This window comes from Silene latifolia, chromosome 6, assembly GCF_048544455.1.
Source record: "Silene latifolia isolate original U9 population chromosome 6, ASM4854445v1, whole genome shotgun sequence".
In the NCBI taxonomy this organism is placed as follows: domain Eukaryota; kingdom Viridiplantae; phylum Streptophyta; class Magnoliopsida; order Caryophyllales; family Caryophyllaceae; genus Silene; species Silene latifolia.
Genome location: NC_133531.1, coordinates 64,821,564 through 64,823,407, shown reverse-complemented (window position 1 = coordinate 64,823,407; position 1,844 = coordinate 64,821,564). Strand labels below are relative to the sequence as shown.

At 39.2% G+C, this 1,844-nt stretch overlaps 1 non-coding gene across 1 annotated transcript; it reads left to right on the top strand.

The window, feature by feature from the left end:
* Positions 1 to 346: 346 nt before the first annotated feature.
* Positions 347 to 453, top strand: LOC141589231 (small nucleolar RNA R71). Its single transcript, XR_012520180.1, has one exon. It is a non-coding gene; the product is annotated as a small nucleolar RNA R71 (small nucleolar RNA).
* The last annotated feature ends 1,391 nt before the right edge of the window (positions 454 to 1,844 follow it).

Sequence of the window (1,844 nt, the reverse complement as noted above, 5' to 3'; positions counted from 1 at the left end):
ACTTGGGATTGATGAGGATGCCGTCATGGCATTAACATGATGCTTTGGTGATTTTGAGGCTTCTTCAAGTCTAGCCATAGCTTTTTCAAACTTCAAATTGATTGTGTCAATGTGAGCACTAAGTTGAGCACCCAATTGAGTAACGGAGTCCACTTCATGTTTTCCTCCTCTAGTAGCCTTGCGAGGTCTACTATATTGTGAGTTATGGACCGCCATTTCCTCAATCTTGTTCCATGTTTGATTGTCATCAACTTCGGTGAACATTCCATTTGATCCCATGTTGAGAATGTTCCTTGAATCTTCATATAGACCGTTCCAAAATTGTTGTACCAAGAACCACTCGCTAAGTCCATGGTGAGGACATGAGCGACAAATTCCCTTGAACCGCTCCCAAGCTTCATACAAAGATTCTTCATCCCTTTGCTTAAAACCCATAATTTGAGCTCTTAGCATGTTAGTCTTTTCCGGTGGATAGAACTTTTTGTAGAAAGCTAGAGCCAACTTCTTCCAAGAATCAATTCCGAGAGTAGCCTTATCAAGGACTTTCAACCATTGTTTCGCGGTGCCAATTAGAGAAAAAGGAAATAAGACCCATCGAATTTGGTCTTGAGTTACACCGGTTTGAGAATTCGCATCACAATAGTTGCAAAAGGTTTCCATATGAGAATGAGGGTCTTCACTAGGCATCCCCCCAAATTGGCTTCTTTCGACTAATTAGATAAATGCGGATTTGGCAATAAAATTTCCGGTTAGATGTTGTGGTGTGGGAGTACCATTGTGTAGGTTCTCCTCGGTGGGTACGGAATGTGATGAAAACTTAGGCATTGTGGGTTGATTTTGTGTGGTATTTTGTGTTTGGTTCTCCTCACCTTCTCTTGCAAAAGGGTTGATGAACTCAATAGTTGGTTGAATATCTACAACCTCACCAATACCTCTCAAATTTCTCCTAGCAAGTCTTCTATTGGTTGTCAAAGTTCTTTCAATTTCTCGATCAAAAGGTAACAAATCACCTTGTGACCTTCTAGACATGCAAAATATCAAATAACTCGAAAACAATTAGAACAAACCTTGAGGAGTTTTACTTCCTCAAGGCAAAGAAAGACACAACTAATAACAATATAAGAAAATCTAAATCAAGATAACACCATCCCCGGCAACGGCGCCATTTTTGGTCGGACTATATCTTTTCGGTAACTTGTCGTTAGGAGCACCTAGACCAAAACACAATTTATAACTTCACAAACAACTCTACAATTAGTAAAGAGGCAAGTAAAGGTCGGATCCCAAGGGACGGGAATTGAGATGAGATTTCTATTGAAACTAGTGGTGTCTTAGGGGTGTCACAATTGGGTTGATGTAGAAGGTCACTAAACTAAATAGCAATGAAAATAAACAAGCAAGATGAATTAAAAGGGTTGTAAACAATTGATAAAAAGCACTAGGGTGTCATGGGGTCATAGGGGAATCATGGGAATTGATCATACAAACATGTTCTCAAATTATAAGCAAGCAATTATTGTTGTGATGGATTGAGTTGGGTTATATCTTATAATCCTAGGAAAGTTTGGGTCCCGGAGCCGAATCGATTAGATTGTACAACACCTACAAGTCGACTTAATCTTCCCTACTCAACAACATGCATGGTCTAATGAGACTCGAGTTGGTTTATGTCTTACAAGTCTCATTGAAAAGATAGGTGATGGGTAAAAATTGCAAGGATTCATAGGCTCGCATTTCATCAAACATAACATGTGCATGAGTTGAGATCAAAACAAGCAAGCAAATAAACCATGAAAGCATATTAATTTAAGCATGAATCATTCCCCATGTTGGTTTCCCCTAAT